The sequence below is a fragment of the Manacus vitellinus genome, unplaced genomic scaffold (assembly GCF_001715985.3).
Source record: "Manacus vitellinus isolate BGI_N305 unplaced genomic scaffold, ASM171598v3 scaffold_77_pilon, whole genome shotgun sequence".
NCBI classification, from domain to species: domain Eukaryota; kingdom Metazoa; phylum Chordata; class Aves; order Passeriformes; family Pipridae; genus Manacus; species Manacus vitellinus.
This window is the reverse complement of record NW_021940802.1, coordinates 806,083-824,537: the sequence shown is the minus strand read 5'-3', so window position 1 is coordinate 824,537 and position 18,455 is coordinate 806,083. Positions and strand designations below refer to the sequence as shown.

General features: G+C 42.2%; 1 protein-coding gene across 3 annotated transcripts in view; it reads right to left on the bottom strand.

The window, feature by feature from the left end:
- SLC6A1 (solute carrier family 6 member 1) overlaps nt 1-18,455 on the bottom strand; it is a 58,166-nt gene that overhangs the window by 24,335 nt on the left and 15,376 nt on the right. The window contains exon 1 of one of the 3 annotated variants that reach the window (XM_018084871.2): nt 17,263-17,461. The exons of the other annotated variants lie outside the window; for them this stretch is intronic. The gene's annotated coding sequence lies outside the window, so the exon portion shown is untranslated. Of the gene's footprint in view, nt 1-17,262; nt 17,462-18,455 lie in introns of those variants that run through there. 3 annotated transcript variants of the gene reach the window in all.

The window sequence follows — 18,455 nt, the reverse complement described above, 5'->3', positions numbered from 1 at the left end:
ATGATTATGTTTAAGATTTATTCATTGTTTCATTTAGCACATCTAGACATGCCAAATCTCTTAACCAATTTCAACACTGGCTCATAGTTCAAGCAGGATGGCAGAACCAAGTTCTGTCCAGTAAACATTTTTTGAAACAAATTTTGCATTGATGTGGAGAATATACTCCCACCTGAGTCCAGTCCCTCAGTGTAAAGCAGTGATCCAAAGAATAACATAAGAAGGACAGAAAGGGAGTGTCTGGCTCAGTATGAAAGCCTGGCAGAGGGGATCCCGTGCTCAGATTTCACACATTGCAGCTTTTTGGATCTTTGTAGCCAACCTTTCCCATTGAGAAGGTATTACATGAGATCACATCCTTCCCAGGATTGTGGGGGCACTTCCTCTCTACCCTGGTCTCCAAACCCTCCCTGAAGCAGTTTATCCAGGCAGCTGCCAAACCCAAACCGAGTCCTGAACTCGGAGCGAGGGGCCGGTTTTAAGGTCACGATAGAAAATGAGCTGAAACAAATCCAATTGCACCTTGGCAGCAGCTGGAGCCTCAGTTCTGCCGTGGCAGGGGCTGAGACATCTGCTGAGCTGCTGGTGCTACCGAGGGCCAGGTCACTGAGGAGCCAATTCCTAATGCAATTTCCTTGGTGGGGAGCCTGAGGCCAGAGGGGGGTGTGTAGGGAAGGGGGAAAGTTGCACGTTTTGAGCATCAACTTTTCCAAGGAGAAAGCCACTGGAGTGGGGAGACAGAGCTTTGTGTCAGACAAAAGCCTGAAAAGTAACAGCAAAACAGGCCAATGTTTTGGGAGAGGTCTCTCTCCTTCCCCACATGGTTCTTGGCACAATGGAGGGAGGAATACAGAAATGTGTTGGGAGATGCCAGAACTATTGTAGAATTATTTACATTGGAAAAGCCCTCTGAGACCATCATGCTCACTCATTAACCCAGCACTGCCAAGCCCACCACTAACCCATGTCCCCAGGTGCCACATCTACAAGTATTTTAAATCCCTCGGGGGCTGGTGACTCAGCCACTGCCCTGGGCAGCCTCTTCCAGTGCTTGAGAACCCTTTCAGTTAAGAAATTTTTCCTGATGTCCAATCTAAGCCCCTCCTGGTGCAACCTGAGGCCATCTCCCCTTATCCTGTCCCTTGTTTCCTGGGGGCAGAACGTGACCCCCATCTGGCTCCACCCTCCTGTCAGGGAGTTGTAGAGGGTGAGAAGGTTCCCCCTGAGCCTCCCTGGCGTGAGGGGCCCAAAACTGAACCTGTGATTGGAGATGCCTCAGCAGTGCCAGCACAGGGGACTGCCCTGGTCCTGTGGCCACATCAATGCTGGTCCAACCCAGGTTCTCTTGGCATTTTCGCCCACCTGGGCACAAGTTGGCTCAAGTTCAGCTGCTGTTGACCAGCACTCCAGGTCCTTTCCTGCCAGACATCTTTCCTTCAGGCTCTAAGACATGACATGAAAACTCATCTGCTTGCTCCCAGTTCTTAGCTACCCTTGAGCAAACCAATTTTCTCTCTAGCTGCACAGCAGAGTCTGCATGTGAAGGAAAGAAACTAAATAGTTCCCTAAAAATAGTCTGTTTTGTCTCTCCTTAAAGTGTACCGGCATTTCTATAGCACTTATCCGTCTCTCATGGGAGGCATAAATTGTCACAAGAATCCAAGGAAGTTTTTAGGATGGCCACAGCTTGAAGACAGTCACACCACCACCAAGAAGGAAAACCAGCTGCTTTGTGGTTTTCCCACCTTCACGTGCAAGAATAATCCATCACTTCAAAAATAAAGAAGAAAACCACAAGCCACACAACATCACCTGAACTGTTCTTATTTCTGTGCCAAACAGAGATTCCTGATTTGATACCTGTGCAATTTCAAGGCCAAACCACAAGTATTTACTCCCCAAGTCCATCTTCAGTTCAGTAATGAGACTTGCATCCATCTTCTGTAGAGCACAGAGCTCTCCTGGTGTGAAATTCATTCTTGATATGAGAGATATGAAGGTCTAACCTGCAGAAAGAGCTTGTCTCTCATACAATGTTGGTATCAGGGTGCATTATGGTCAGATCCTTAAATAAATATTTGTCTCTCAATCCTCAAAAACAACCTCTTTCATATTTCTTTTTAAAGAATTTACTAGCAAATGTATACCTGTGTAGTTATAAGGGATTCTGTATTTATTCTGAAAAATTTATAATAAAAAAAAATAAAAAAAAGAGAAACATAAAAGAAATGCAAGATGCAGAATCATGAAAAAAGTGCTGACCACATAGCAAGGTTATTTTTGAAAGCCAATGAATTTTGTTCTTGCTAACATCAGAGTAAGGATACAGCAAAACACACTTATACCACAAAAGTGAAATTATCCTGACAATCTTGGCAGTCTTCTTGAAGCCCATTTCAAACACTGCAATATTTTCTTATGAGCATGGAATGATTTTCCCATCTGGACCCTGTAAAATCTTTGTTCAAAATAGACAATAGATGATGGAGGAGAGAAAAAAGGAGAGAGATGCTTTTTCCACTCGTCATGGAATTATATCAAGACTGAGTAAGTGACAGCCAGTCTGTTACAAGGTGTTTATACTAACACCACTTCCCAATCAATCCCAGAAACTTTAGCAAGGCTGTGGGTAGTCATACACTGTCTGAGTATATTCTTGCTCAGCTCACATTGGCACAATCTGCCCCTACAACTCTACATTTACACATCACAACATTTTGGGCCAAACTTTGAACAGATTTCTAGCAATTTACAACAGAACCAAATGGCTCTTACAGTGCTGGGCACCTACTTGCTTTGGTGATTCCTACCTTATGGAATGGTGTTTTCTTTGTTGTTTCCATTGTTGTATTTCTCTGCCAATTTCTATTATTAGCTTCTAGACTGAAAACTGCAATAAAACATCATAATTACTATTTACTGCAACGACACATTCACTTCTAGCTTCCTCATAGTTAATAAGATGTGCTTTGGAGAAGCAAAGACAGCATTCCCATATTTATCTGTGCTCTTGGCTACTGGTTGTACTCCCATCCATCTGAAGTTTTACAGAACAGGGTAATAATATAAACTACTGCTGTATAAAAATGCTTTTTCCCCATTTTCCTTTGCATTATTTGGTTATCAAACTTTAGTCCTAGTCGGTGTTAATAAGCATCTGTGTTGTGCAAACCCAAAGGCTTTCCCTGAGAGCCCACACTGGTTTTCAGTGTAGAAAATGCAACTGCCAGGGAACATGGAGAGGCTCACAAAAAGGTCCTGACTGCTGACAGTCAGCATTCAGGTTAATGCTACAGCGGGTTCCAGATGCCCAGGAAATACCAGCTGCCACACCAGGCCCATCTTGGCCACAGAAACAAGCCAAATACAAGTTTGCAGTGGATTTGCTGTCCTGTGCTGAACCCACAGAAATCAACCCCAGTTCTGACTTACAGGTGCTGCCACTCGAGTGATTTGCTTCCCTCACACACCCCTTCTGCCATCCTCCCCTCTCCCCTCTGCCTGGGAGGACACAAGGGTGACAAACAGCCTGCCCCTCCACTTGTCCCCGCTGGCCCCCGTTTCGAACCCTTATTTGGTATTTGTGGAACAGTTGCCCCCATAGTTTCGGCCTTGGCCAGAGCAGATCCCAGGAGCTGCTGCAGGCAGGAGTTGGGCAGTTCTGACTTCCTGCCTTGAGGGCATTGAGCTTCTGCTGGCTCAGGGAGTTGCACAAAGACCAGTCCTTGGAGACACACCAATGCAGGAAGCCAGGACAGAAAAAGGGAGCAGCAAGTACTCAGAAAGGCAAAGTAATTTGCCCAAGCACTAGGCTGGTACAGAATTTAGAGCAGAGCTCCTTTGCGTGCCAGTGCAATCCCCTAACCTTTAATAATAATATTGCTACACTTTTCTCTTTTTGTACATGCCTCTTTTTATTTCCAGCATGTACAAATGACTAACCATGAAAGACTTTTTGCCTTGTGGAAGCAAATAAAGGCACATAAAGGCTCCAGCAAAGATCACGGTCTCTCTCTACACAAGAAAAAAAAAAATAGTGTAAGAAACTGGAAGTACTGTTTGGTACTTAATTTTACCAATCTGCTAAGTTGCATGTAATTTCTCTTCCTGAAGAAGGGAATGCCCTGATATGCTGCAGGCAGATCTGCTGTCAGCTCTCCACTAGGGAAAAGGGAGGAAGAAGGTGGTCCTGCTGACCCAAAACTGGCCTGCCAGACCCCTCAGCCACAGCCAGGCCTGGGCAGTCAGCACATCAGGGTTACTGGGAGCGTTAGAAACTTATGAAAACTGGCACACTGCCTAATTTATTGGGAGCTGCCATGTCCCTGAAGTAAAACATTTCCTTCGGTGAAAACACGATGTGAAAACACGATATCAAACACTCTGCCTTCCTCCTGCACACACTGCTCGAGTCTCCTGGGCTGTGGGTTTGTTTGAGGTCTGTAAGCATCTCCCATCTGTTACTGTGGCATTTTTTTTGTTCTTTAAGCATTATTGTTTTGGGCGAGAGGAGGTAGAACCATGTTGATCCACGTGTCAGAATACATCAGAAAGACCATCATTCCAGTCCGAACTTCCCATATTTAAAGCAGGCACTGACTACTGATCACCAACCTGTGAATGATTTCTGCTTTGGATCACTCCCTACCTTGCACCACTCCATGGAACCCACTGTTGAAGGGGCAGCAGCAGCCAAGGCAACACTACCCATTTTGATCCGTGTGTCCTCACCAAGCTTTCAAAGCCAAAACTCAAAGAACCTGAATCAAACACCCAGAATTTCACTAGATACTCAGTGTTCCTCAACATGTAATGTCACATGTAATTCCCAGTACTCAGTCAGGCCAAATTTAGACCAGATACTGCCTTAAAATTGATCTTTAATCTGAAAAGTCTGCTGTTAACTCTCACTGGTTGAAACAGTGCATCTTCACCATTGGGGACACGGGGGTTGGAGAGAGAAATAACAGTGTTTACTGTTCTTTTTATTAGCCCTAAAAAAATGACACAAGTTTCAATTTCATGTGCCACTATGAAGCCAAAAGGACTAGAAAAACAATTTCTGTAAAATGATGCTGAAAAAAAATTAAACCCACAAAGTTTCAAAAAACGTAAATAAGAACAACAGTATTTGGGCCACAAAAATACAGCATTTTTGTGGGCCATCCAAAAATACAGCTGAATGTCTCCCTGTACTCCTCCTGCCATTTCCAGTGTTTCTGATTTTGAGGGTATTTGAGTTCCTCTTAAATCTATGCCCATAAAGTGCCATGGCCAAGTTATTTTTTACGGGGTGACGTCTTGGCATATCTGAGATCAGATTTTCTCTGTGTGACTGGGCACACAGAGAATGTCACTTTTTATGACATCCAGAGTCACAAAAACACTGTGGAAAGCTTAGAGACCCACCCAACAGCCAGGACACCCACAAAGCTCCGTGCATCAGATTCAGGGCTAGAAACACATTTTGACAAACAGAGAGCTAAACGGTCCCCTTTTTTTCAAGGCTGGGTATGTCACCTTCATGCAAGTCAAGCTTCCTTCAATTCCTATCACTTTATTGCAATTCATTTTCCCCCCCCACAGCTCCCACAAAAGCCCTTATCCAATTTTAGCCCAACACAGGCCTGCACTTCCCCAAGCCTGGTGGAGAGCAGTCAGCTATGGCAGATGCTCTGTTTCCTAGTTTACAAACCTTTGGGCTGACAACAGCAGCTGCCAACACTGCTAATTCCAAGTGATTCTAATTTTGGTGCTGCCTCTACATTTTAGCTCGTGGCTTATTTTAAATAAGCCCTATTTTCTGAATAAGAAAAGACTTTACATTTGTGATTCCTACATGCAGTTATCATACACTGCAAACCAAACAAAAAAAGGCTGCAGGCACATGCACATGTTAATGCAGTTAAGACTCTTGGTAGAAGAAACTGGAAGAATCAAACCATTTTGGAGGGGATGTAGAAGAGAGAAGAAAAGCCCTGAATCTGAGGTTACCCTTTTCAGTTATAGCTTCAAGCTAAAGCCACTTTTTCTATCTGTTCTATTTTCTTTGATCCTCAAACTTCAATCCAAACCTTCAAGTTTAAATGGGATTTCATTCTGAACTAAAAGCAGTTTAAATGGAAACAAGAAATTCTCCCCCCATCTTCTCCTGCCAAATTATGAATCTGAAGCTGCAATATCAAGGTGCCTGGCAAATCTATAAAACTTTCTGGCTTGGAGTGATAAGGACAAACAATCAGGGGACTCGCTCTGAAGGTGGGAGATAAATGGAACAATTTGCTTTCGTTTCAGCTAAAAAAAAAAAAAAAAGGAAATGTAACAAAAATAATAAAAAAAAAAGCTCAAGATAAATCTGAGCATTTTGCAAGAGGTCACAGCAGGAAAACCAGTCATTGCCGGTTTTAAGTGATGGCTCAATTGCATTACAATACCGGCACGGCAAGGTTTCACGCCTGTCCCAAACGATTTCCAGCCTACATTAAAAGCCTGTCTCAAGACAAGCAGCGGGGTCAGAGTGTGTTCTGAAACACTGGCATCACTCTGAAAGGAACACAAGTGCGTTTAGGGTATTTTGGAGCCATGGATCCCAGCCCCAGTTCCCCTAACAACTCAGCAGCACCTCAGATCAACTTCCTGCAACAAATTGGCCTTTGAGAGGTGCAAACCTTCTCTTGTGTTCTCCATACACTCATGGTAGCAAGTATTCTATTTCTACTCGTATTTGGACTTGCCACAGTAGCAGACCCGAGGTTCTGGGTGCAGCCTACACACATTCCCTGTGCATCTGCCTGGTGTGGCAGGCCCTGGGTGAGGGAACTCGGGATCCCTTGCTCTAGGGAAGTCACATCTGCGTGGTCGGCACTTTATTTATAATATTAAAAGTGTAGTTGGGTGCCTTTTACCTTCTGACTACAGTGATGATTTTAAATAGCTTGCAGCACTGGTTTATTTTTAATATATTGAAGTATCATACAAATATTTCCAGTATGAAGGACATGCACTGTAAACCAATCTCTAAAATTTTGGTTTTGCCCATCCTTAGCTTTCTACCTACTCAGAAGCTTCAAAGCTTTCTGCTTTGGTCAAAATTAACAGATTGAACAAACTCCTCAGGCACCCCCTGTATACCCACTAATAACTCCCCTTGTTTGGGACCATTCCATATCGTAGCTCTCACACAAAGTCTGTAATTTCAAATATAAGAGAAAACACCCACTTTACTTTCTGCAGGACAAACACAGGCTAACAATTTGCTGCCTCATGAAGGAGCTGATTTGTGTGTTTTTTTTTTATTTTATTTTCAGCAAATTTACCAGAAGATATCCATGTACCAACAGTGACACTGCTCGTAACTGGAAGCTGGTTTGGAAGGGCCATGAAGCCAGATAACACCAAATGGTGGTTTCTGTCATGAATCAAAGCCTGCTGCTTTTGTCAAACAGAAAAATAAGACACCATCTGGTGAACATCAAGGCTTCAAAGGAGAACTCGAGACAATCTGGAACCAAAGGTTAATGCTGCAACCTGAAAACCACTGTCATTCTTCCCCTCAAATTCTAGTTCTTGACAGTCCTGGAGGACCTGTCAGGGATGCTGATGTCACACTGGCCCAGTACTTAACAGGGATAATTAGGCTGATCAATAGACCAGACAAACAAGCAGAAGAAGTAGAAAAGCTGCAAGTCTGAGATAAAATATATAATTTGGGAAGTTCTTGACAAGGGTCAGTCAAATGTTTCGAGAGATAGCAGAGGTGCTTGAGAAACCTTGCCAGTGATATGTCAGGTCTTGTCAAAAAGAAAGTGTAAAACTTCACTTTCAACCCATTGACCATTTCCCTTCTAATAAGGCAGCTGTTCATTCAAAGGCAGAAATTTAATTATTTACTTTAAAGCACCATATGACAATATTCCTTGAGCTCAAGGGGCATTTTTTTCAGTATAAAGTCCAAGCTCAAGTCTTAGAAGGCAAACAACTTCCTCAAGGAGGCAAAGAGAGAGTTACCTTCCCCTCACACCATTTCTTTGAATAATAACCCCCTGAGCAAAAATATAATACTTGGGACGTATGTTTTTTATTCCCCTGGAGAAGATTAGGTTAAGCTTGCCCATTTTCAAAGGTACACAGATCATCAGGAAGAAGTTTAAGAAGGAAAAATGTGGTTTTTGCATTAAGTAAGAGTGCACACATCTCTTGCCTTGTTCTCAAAATGGATGAGCCTGCACCAATCTGAAGGAGGGACAGCTTTATTTTCATCTGCCTGACCTGATACAGCACATCAGGTCCTGTGGTCCAGATCCACACTTGGGGATTTGCACATTCATACTGATACAACTTTAATCTCATTTGACTGTGTAGAAAAAAAAAAACAACTAAAAACCAAAAACCCATGAAAACCACTCCAGTTATTTAGTTATATCAGATAAAACCTTATTTATGCAGCAAATAATTTGGTATGGCTTTTTTTTTTTTTCTTTTGGGAAACTGTTTTTTCTCCCCCTCAGACTTTTACAGCCTTCCAATTGCAAGGTTTGTGGCACCTGCCAGGGGTGAAGGAATCTAATTTGCTAATTCGATCATCATTTGCAAACTTATGACTGCAAGTACGTATAAAACCAGCATTAAAAGATCTGAAACACCAGCTACGTTGACGAAGACATTCTCAGAGCAAATAAAAGCACCTTTCAACTGAGGCATTTAAAGCCTGTTCACATTTCTGGTTCAAGAATTAAGTCTCTTCCTGGACAACAGTTCTATTATTAATGAAATTAGCAGTAATAAAAACACAGTTCAAACCTCTTCCCCAAGCTGGACTGCTTCAAGAACTGCAGCTGGAGCCCAACTTTTGGTTTAAGGCAGCAGTCAGTCAAGCCCCTCCTCACAAAAGGAAGAGTAATAAGCCCTCTGCTTTTCACCAGTGAAGTCTACTCCACATTTGCCCAAGAAACCTCTTTTTTTTAGTGTTTCTCTTTGAAATTACTCAAGCCCCCTGAAGTCCTGACACAGACAAGTCCTTTTATGGTCATATGCAGATGAGACATGTTCATATGGGAAATAAATATAAAAGAAAAAATCCCATTAGACTCAACAACAGCAAGTCTGTAGCACTCAGTTCTCTGTTTTAACATTGCTTTGGATCAGATCTATAATTGATATTTAAGCCAATGTCAGCAAAAAATCAGTTTCCTTAAGCGCATCTGGAAATGTTTAAATATTTACTTTAAAGCACCATAAGACAATATTTCTTGAGCTCAAGGGGCATATTTTTCAGTATAAAGTCCAAGCTCAAGTCTTAGAAGGCAAACACCTTCCTCAAGGAAGCAAAGAGAGAGTTACCTTCCCTCCACACCATTTCTTTGAATAATAACCTGAGCAAAAATATAATACATGTTTTTTTATTCCCCTGGAGAAGATTAGGTTAAGCTTGCCCATTTTCAAAGGTACACAGATCATCTTAACCACCTGTAAAATAGGCCTGTCACCAAACTCTGCCCTCATGCAGCAGAGAGGGTCTTCACTGGAAAAAGCCAGGTGTGCACACACTTCAGAGCACATTTCTGGCATCCAAGTATTATAAATGACCCCTAATTTCAATGTCTCCAAATTAGATTATGGTGCCAGAACTTCTCAAGTGGAGATCTGGGAAATGTGTCCTCAGGCAATCACAGATGCAATAATACTCTTCCTTAATTTATTTGGGAAAACAGCCTGAAAATTAGAGCGATTTTTCTTTTTTTTTTTTTGACCAATCATGAAAATGTGTCTTCTCATCTACTTGTGGATAATAGATGAGGAATGTTATTCATCTGCAGGCTTCCAGTCTCCCAGTGTTACTTAGGCTGGATTAACATGTATTCCTCTGCTGCCCCACCACAGTACATGTTCTACTCTACACTTTTCCCTTCAAAGGTTTCACTTAATCCTACCACAGGGGTTCCTCAGGATCAATGCATTTTACTTCAATTAGTATCTCAGTACTGCCCAGACAACCCTTCAAAGCAGGAGCAGGTTTCTAGGTAAATACATGGAACAGATCTTAGAAAAAACATGTATTTTCACACTGGAACAAATCAGGGAAGTATTGATTTTGCATGATGCCTGCGAGTTCTCTCACCAGCAACAACTCCCTCCTGCCAGAATGTTACACGTAGCAGCTTTCAAATGTCAAAAATCAATATAGGACCATTTGTCTATTTTACAGCAAACACAAATGGAGACTCAGAAAGGCAAAATGGTCACAACCATCTAAGAGGAACTGATTAAGCTGAAATTGGAGCCTAGTCCTCTTCATGAGGGCCATATCTCACTCTATAGCATAAAGATTTCCACATCACCCATTGTCTGGAATTAGAGGAGCAGGTGGTAAACATGTCAAAGTGCAGCCTCTTCCCATACAGAGGTCAGCTTGGCAGCCTGGGATGGATCACCTTCAGGCTTTCAAAGGTCACTATGAACTGATAAAGAATAGCTTACATAATGCCTGTCCTCTTCCTCTCTCAAAATCAGATCCTCTCTCCAATTTGCAGCATCCAAAAGATTCATCTCACTGATATTCATATATTGAAGTGAACACTTTAGTAGTGAATGGGGTACCCAGATCCTTGGAGAGCTTTCAGCATCTGATGTCTGACCATCTGTGCTGTAAACAACTTCCCTCTTCACCTGTGGAGTTTGATCAAAAGAGGGGCAGGACAGTAATAAGCCAAACATCAAACCAGTGTGTAGTAAAAGCTTTGCAGAGATAAACCTGGAAGAATCCTGAAGGACAAAGCCACCTAACCTGAGCTCCAGAAGAGGTTTCAAATGCAAGGCAGAAAAACCCTCCATTTATTGTTAACCATTACAATCATCATTTCTGCTTTTCTACCACTTATTTAATTATTAGCTAATTGAAAGTTACTTCAGAGTAGACTGAAGGCAGGATGGTCCCACTTCAAACCACAAGCACAGACAAAGAAAACACAGAGTGATGGTGGTAAAGATTCCACGTCTCACACACGAAATCAGCACGAGCTACAGCAAGTGTTTTTCTACACAAGAGAAGCAGTCCAGCACCAAGGCAGTTAAGAAGGCTCTGAAAATGCCAGCTCAGCTACTGCACACAGCCCGCTTGAATAAGCTCATCAGCATCCCCACTGTAGCATTTCTAGTACCCAAGCTAATTTGCTGAGCTTGTTTGATTTGCTTGGCTGTGTTTGCACTGGTAATTTCGACACCATTTGCCTCACCACAGTGTGTGGCTCCTGTTGCCCTCAATTAATATTTGTCAGTTTATCATCACAGGGCCACAGTTTACAGCACTTTAATGATGCAATGGAGTGGTACCCAGCTGAAAAATGACCTTAATGCAGTGAGCAGAAGGAAAAGGAACCTTCCTGACCTGTGTTCCTGGAGCAGGCACAGATCAACCATCTGACCCTTGCTCAGGGAGGTCTGAGGTTGATGGTGGTGACATCATTGTGCCCATTCACAAACTTCCTCACTGTCCAAAACCTCACTTTTGCATTTCCACTTTGCCCCACGCCTGCCCTACTGAGAAGTGACAGTAAGGGAAAAAGGGGAAAAGAGAACTGACTCTGCTAAAGGCAAAGTAAAACACTCCTCTAGTCTCACAAGCTGTGATTATATACCATGTTTTTTATCTAAATCTCTCAAGTCCATCTTGTGCTTTCTCCTGCTTCAAGTATCTGAAATTTCTCTGAGTGCTCTTCTCCTGAGAGCAGGCTGCCCTTCCAAGCAGTATTCAGATAAAGAAAGATATATGAATATTTTTCTTCTCCTTTCTGTCCCTTACACCACGTAGAAACAGCATATTATTGGGTGACTACTGAACCAGCTCCTGCAGGACCAGAGATTACAGTGACCACCCCCACAGTGTATCACTGATAGCAACTACCATGATATAATATTTGAGCAATTAAACCCTTCAAAACCTAAAAATCCCAGCCTATTCTTAATCACTAAGCAGATTGCCTGCTTTCTGTTGAATGTGGGTTAGTTTTGACTGTACTACATAAGCTGGACAAGTATTCCACACATTTTGTCCCACTTCTTAAATTTCTCATTTAACACCATCATGGTGGGACCCCCTTGTTCCAAAAATATTGCTCTGACCCATAAGTAGGAACCCTTTGTTGTGACCTGACAAGACAGCAGATAGCCCCAGGTAAGACCTTGCTTTCTCATTGCATTATAAAACTAAACTGGCAATGCTAAAAAAAAAACAAGTAAAATTTCTGCTCAGAATGGGCTTCATATTTATCCTACAATTAGATTAAGTGTGCCATAAAAGTGAATGTACTGCTGTAATTATACATACAAAAAAGGCTACTTAGAATCTGAAATAAATGTATTGTTTCATTGCCTCACTGCTTTAGAATATTTCCTTTTAAAAACAACTCCTATCTTCAGATCAAGGAAAATTTTAAAGGTGACAGGATCTCTCCATTTCCTGAATATCTCTCATAAAATTGCACTTTTGGGTCCTACAAAGACAAGAACAGCTTAATTGCCTGCAATTGCAATTCTAGCCACTGAAAATCATACACAGATCTCCCATGAAAGCATTAAAGAGCTAAGACTTAATTAGCATCCCTGATTAAATAGCAATTCATACAGCCATTATATTTTCCAGCCAGGGAGCACAGTTCTCTGGAGCAGCAGCAAGGGAAAAACACACATATGCCTCCTTCTCCCAGTCAAAAAATTCACCACCACCCACTTTCTTCAAGCTTTCTCATGGGAAATGTTCATTATTTATGATGCAAAGGCTGCTGCCAGACACACTTTGAACACTCTTAGGCAAACTTGACCCATCTGAGAGATCACAGACCTCGGCAGAAATCATGGCAAGGGCAAAAACATAAAGCAGCTCAGAGAGAGCAAGACCAACACAGAGCATGAACAGACTGCCACAGGCAGTCACATTTCAACAGCCTGCAGCACTGGGGGAGAGACACGGGGCTTTCTCACAACAGAGAAACCCTACATTGCTGATAAAAGTCCCAAGAACAAGCCTTTCTGAAGCTCAGCTCAGTTCTTAGTCTTCCCTGCTTCCACTTCACACTTCTGAAACACTCCACAGCAGGAGAAGATTAACTCCTTCTTGGGACAGCTGGGACTGCAATTCTTCACCCCCCCCTTGCTGTTTGGGCATCCTGAAGTGATGGAAAAAAGTGAGCAAGAGCAATCCTGAGGGGCAGAGCACAGATCCATGGAGACATTCTCTCTGTGTTTGGACAGGACAGGAGCTGCCAGAGGTGACTATATGCTGTACTGAGAGCTTGTGTTTTGTGCTGTAGGAAATCCCTTCATTTCCAAATTTCCAATGCCTGCATATGGTTATTTACCTACTGGTTCTGCTCAGAAGGTGCCACCTTGTCCCTGTTTCTTGCTGGAATTGGGAAGATCTCCAGACAAAGAGGAGCAGCATCCGAGCGTGGTAGCAGATAATTGTTGTGGTTTGAGATCCCCAAAAATCCAATTTCCAAGTCCAAGCCCCCATCCCACAACTCACCCCAGTGTGAGAGGGGTTTTCCAGACCCAATACAAGACTCAATATGGGGGGAAGGGAATTATATTACAATTATTACACGAATAAATATTATACTACATTATATACATAATCCTAACTATCTCTCCTATGGTAAAGCAATATTTACATTGGATCAAATCTCTTTTCCCTCCAATAAAAGTCCAGAAGGGAAGAAGGAAAGATCCTCCCCACGTTCAGGGCAGCAGTGTCTCTCTTCTTCAATGCAGCAGTCGTAGCTGGAGTTGTAGCTGGATCTCTCTCTCCATTACAATAATGCAACAGAAACAACTACTGCTGTCCAGACATCTCAGACTGGCCAAGCTCTCCCAGGCTGGAAGGATCATGCCAGTCCCCTGAGAAGCCTGAGAACATGCTTGTTTTGTGAGGCCATACCAAGCAGGAAAAATCTACAAGCAGCACCGATGAGACAACAACAACAACAAAGAATTATTGAAAGGGAACAAAAGTAAATTACAAGTTCATGTGCAATGACCATCCAAAGACGACATTTTATCAGGACTAGAGATATACAGGTGCAGAATTAGCAAATACAGGCCCTCTACTATAGCACAGACTGTCAGTTTTGAAATAATAAAGACAGATGATATTTGGCTTCTAATGAGAAGGCACAGGGTCAAGAACTGATTTGTAAGTGAAGTTCAGGATGCTACCCACACTGAGATTTTGGAAGCTTATCTCTTAGATAGTAGAGAATTGTACTCCAGCAATATTCCTTCACTCACCCAAATGGGAAATCTTAGACAAATGAAATAAGTCTGAAATGAGGATAAATAATCTGTCCTATGACAAGGCTCAGTAAATTAGCTAGACAGACAGAACAATGATAAATGGGATATAAGAGAAGAGGGAGTTACTGTATTTAGTGCTTGAAATGTCATTTGGATAGTGTTCACTGCTAATGTGCCTTCTGGGGTTTGCAAAGTCCTGCTCCATTGGCCTTCAGAAAGCCAGAGGTCAAATTTACGTATAAAAATCCAAATACTCCCTCATATTTGAACATTCCCTGCTTACTGGGAAAAAGAACATTATTCTTGACTAAACTTTCTGGAAAATATCTGTTCTTTGCAGCACAGTTCAGCAGCCCATCACATGCACTACACACTCCTGTGCTGTTTCCAGCATTCCTCGTCTCTGCCTCTTAACCCCATTTCACACACCTTTCTTTAGAGAGCAGCACCCATTCTTATAGAACTGAAGGGAACTGGTTTTTTCATCATTCATCTCTTACAGTTATCCCCTACTAAATATCACACAGGCTTCTGACATCAATATCTACAGCATTGCTTGTTTCCTGATGCTCAACATAAGCTCATCTTTGGCTGCCATTTCTCCAGCTCAGTCAATGCTGCTGGTTCCAGGTGAGAAAGCAAACAAAAACGATTTTGGGAAGAAGGCCTTCACAGTCCCAAAGGTCTCAAGGCTATCACTGAGCATCCAAAACAACTTACAGATGAGTCTGCAGCAGTTTCAGCTATTTGCACTGTAATACATGACTGCTCAGTTGAAGAAAGGAGACTGGAAAACCATATGGCACCAATTACTTAAGCCCTCCTGTAACCAACACTTTTCCTTTTCAGATACAATTTATCTGTACTCCTTGGCAGCTCCACTGGCTCCCTCTCTTCTCTTGAGGAATACTACCACATGCAGACACTATTTACACGCCAGGCAAATTATCTCTGCAACCCTATTTTCACAATAAGCCCAGCCTTGTGTCCCATCCAAAAGGTAAGTGTCATGATTTGTGACTGTGAAAGATGCCTTGGCACTTTCTGAAAAGTAAATCCAGAGTCTTGGCAGAATTTCAGCTTTAGTGATTGCATTCAGTCTACCTATAGTACCTTTTTTCTAACAAACAGCTGATGAATTCTAGCCCAGATGTGACTAGTAGCATATCCCAGATTCCAGGAAGCTGTTAAATCAAAGAACAAACTTAATAACGAGCAAATAAGCCTTATTTCTCATGGATCTGCTCTACAGGTATTTTTATGCTCTTTTTCCCAGCTCCCAGAATCCCATCACAATAGTTGGACTCAATAGAAACCACAGGATTAAATCTCTGAGGAGAATTTCTCTTTGAAATGCTGGTCAGAAACCCAGGGAGAATACAAATGGCACTTAAACCTCATTTTCCTCAGCCTACAGCAGCAACCTGGTAGTGTTTAGTTACTTCCCATTTAAGTTTCCAATCCTTAGCTGAAAAGAGAGTCCCACAGGCACATGGGTAACAGTGCCAAATGCTGGCTTCTGACAAACAAATCTAAAGGGAGGAAAGCAAAAGTCCTGTGTATTTGGAATAATGAATTTGGACTAATTTCCCTTTCCACTGTTTTTATAAAGTGCATTTTCATATTTAGGAGCAAAAGTAAAACCAAAAAGAGTTGATTTGCAAAATCCAATAGCTAAACAGCTTCTTCTAGGAAGGAAAAAAAACCCCCCCACACATGAAAACTGCTACAGAAAGCCTCACAAATGACCAACATCTTTTTATCCTTTGGTTATGCCGTAGGGTCAATTTACTTCAAATAATTTGCAAGTCAGCTCAACACACTGTGAAAAGTGCATTAAAAACCAAACCCAGCACTACCACGAGGTGCCATGTTTATTGCATGTTAATGGAATACCCTTGCTCAGCTTCTCAGTTCCCATCAAAAAGCCCCAAGCACGTGAATTTTGCAGCCCAGCTCTGCAAGCTCCCCCAGGATGTGAAAGGGAAGAGGTGTTCTGTGCTCTGAACAGCTCATCACTTGTCACCACCCCCGGGCTGAACACTTGTCACGGTGCCACGGACTGACAGGTACTCAGCAATCTCTTGAGGAGAGTGCTGGATGCTCAATAGCCCTCCTGAACTAATTTTTCTTACTTTTTGAAAACAATTTTCTAGGCCATCTAGCTGGGAATGTCACCTTCCAAGTGGGAAGCAAATAACTGCTGCATTCTCAAGCTCTATAGTTGAGAATTACTCTTAATAACTATGGACAACAGTGATGGCACAGGCAAAGTCTATTTTTTCAGAACTTAACACTTGATGAGAACTATATATTTTCCCCCTTTGAATGTAGCTCTGTGCTTTTTTTCCCATCTACAGTAAAATGCATAAGACTTTAAACTGGTGAGATTTAAACACAAGCTTGAAATTAAGGTGACACCCAGGAGCTTTAACAAAGCTCAATAGCAGGAGGAAAGTACTCATGAAAGCAAAGAGGTAGGGTTCCAAGAGAGACCTGCAAGGGTTAGGAAATGCTTCCATTTATTTGGGAGGGCTGAATATCCTTTTTTTTCCCCTCACTACAAATACCACAATTAAAAAACAAAACAAAATAAAAAAAGGCTGAGATATTAATTACTGACTTGTTCAAGGCTTCACAGAAATTGAGAGAACCCAAGCAAGCACCGAACTTTTCTGTTTCCTGTAACTAAGGACATTGACAGAAATATTCAAAAGATGATCTTACCTCAGTGATTTTTAAAGTCATACAAAACAAGAGATTATATTCGGGACCAACATTTCTGGAAAAAATGCTGAGCCTAATGCAAGACCACTGCCCAGCAGCACACCCTCCCTGCAGAGCTCCCAGACAACAGCTACAGAACTAGGGAATACAGTAAAAAAAAAATCCCTTCCTCTCCCTCCTTCTTGTCCCTGGCACGTGGATGGCAGGAGAAGGGAGGGGAGAAGTCGAGCAGGCAGAATATCTCCTTACCTGCCCAGAGAATCCAATCCCAAGGCAGCTCTTCGTTCACAAGAGGCTGTTATAAAACTTTCTGACCAAACCACCACTCGTGAGCAGTGGGTCTGCAGGAATTCAGCATTGATGCTTTTTTTAAATTACTTTTCTATTTGCCAATTAAAGGCAACTACCCAGACCATTTTCCAGTGGCTCGTTCACCTCCCGAAGCAGAAACAAAGCTGTCCACATTTCCCCACGGCAGCATTTGGCTTTGGGAAGGTTTCCTAAGCCTTTTGTTTCTAGATTTCAAAATGGGAACACTGTGGTCCCAAGGAGCTGCAGTACTTTTAAAGGAGTTTCACTCCCACAAGTGTATTCATCCATCCATCCATCCATCCTGTGAGCCCTTCCCCTCACACCAAGAGCTTGAGTAAAATTCCAAAAGATTGGAAGCAAAATTCTGTTCCCATAATACAAGGCCTCAAAAGTCCCAACTGAAGGAAGGCAGTATCAGTCCCATAAATCTTCCAGGCTCAGAAACAGGAGGCTGAAGAAACAGAAGCTCTTTTTTTTTTTGGGGGGGGGGGGGGAAACAGAATTAGCCTTTGGAAGGGAAGCATTCAAAAGACTGTCCCAAAACAAATACTGACCTGTATAATATAATAGGGTTTGTTTACTGAGGCATGAGCAGATACTACTTCACTGATTTAAGTGAATAGGCTCAGTGCCAAAGCTATCAATGGAATTATATCTGCTTATGCTGCTGGGAAGTTCTGCTCTTTGCACAGCATTCAGTGAGGTGTAAAATGAGGACTTAATGTTACTTGCTTGGACTCATTTCAAAAGCAATTGCTGCACCTGTTCATACCAAGGCACACAGTAAGTTCTTTTATTTTTACCAGAATTCAACAGCACAAAACCTGGATTGAAATAACAAAGCCATGTTTTGTATTACCACACATTTCTTTATTCTTTAGTGATCACCTCCTTTCTAAAATGCATTCATTTTCCTAAAGGAAGAAAAATAAAAATCTGTTTCTGCCTATAAGACAATGAGCAATTCCTTGCATCTGCTCTCCACAAGAACAGAAATTTTTCTGGTTTGCACAATACTGAATATGAGCAACACAGCTCCCCTGGAACCCTATCTTCCAAGGATTAACCAGGACATAGGGACTTTTAAAGAACAATTAACAGAGTTAATTCTATGTCCCTCAGAGTACAAT